General features: G+C 45.5%; 1 non-coding gene across 1 annotated transcript; it reads right to left on the bottom strand.

Annotated features, from left to right (window-relative positions):
• Positions 1-537: 537 nt before the first annotated feature.
• On the bottom strand, positions 538-620 carry trnal-cag (transfer RNA leucine (anticodon CAG)). Its single transcript has one exon. It is a non-coding gene; the product is annotated as a tRNA-Leu (tRNA).
• Between the last annotated feature and the right edge of the window lie 173 nt (positions 621-793).

The raw sequence follows: 793 nt of genomic DNA, 5'->3' as shown, positions 1-793 counted from the left end.
AGTTAACAGCAGATGGTAATGGATCAACATATGACCGATAAAGCAGGTAACTATTATACGTGGAGAATAATGCAATCATAAGATCGTTGACATGTAAAAGGTGAAAAGACCTCGAGATGTTTCCCCTGAAAAGATCTCTCCACAGGATTCCCAAACTGTCCATGTGTAATGACGTGAAGAGTCCTTTCTTTGAAGGGGATGAAACTAGTGAATGTGATTGGCCATGATTATCACAAGCTGTAACATGCCCATGTGGCATGTAGGTTATGAAAAAGTTTTCTATCTGATCCCAGCCCATTTCCAGGTGTGCCAGGTGCTGCTACGCACAAAAGTGCTCATGGCACATCCTTAGCGAACTGGGCAGGGAACACCTGACTTCACTCTGGCGGATTAAGAGATGAAAGCCCTAAATGCTACATCTGGAAACGCGTAAACTGGTGATCCGTGTATGAGGAAAACTCAACTTGGGGGCCCAACTGTTTTGGACATCATCTCTACAATGTTACAGTTCAGATGTAGCTCCAGTGAAAACATTTATGTCAGAAGTGGGATTCGAACCCACGCCTCCAGAGGAGACTGCGACCTGAACGCAGCGCCTTAGACCGCTCGGCCATCCTGACTATATGAACTCCTTTTGACACCGCTTTCCCCCAACATGTCAGCCATGTGCACTTTGTTGCTGGTTGTCACTTATAGAGCAAGTCTATAAGCATTTTATCTGTATTTACTGACCTTCGGTATGATCTCTTCTTTGTGTGGCGAGCAGCTAAAAGCAGCCCTGACATCCCTCTCC

Source organism: Seriola lalandi, unplaced genomic scaffold (genome assembly GCF_002814215.2).
Source record: "Seriola lalandi dorsalis isolate HSWRI2012SDOR001 ecotype SW California unplaced genomic scaffold, Sedor1 jcf7180001958673, whole genome shotgun sequence".
Taxonomy (NCBI): Eukaryota; Metazoa; Chordata; class Actinopteri; order Carangiformes; family Carangidae; genus Seriola; species Seriola lalandi.
This window is presented reverse-complemented; position numbering and strand designations above follow the sequence as displayed.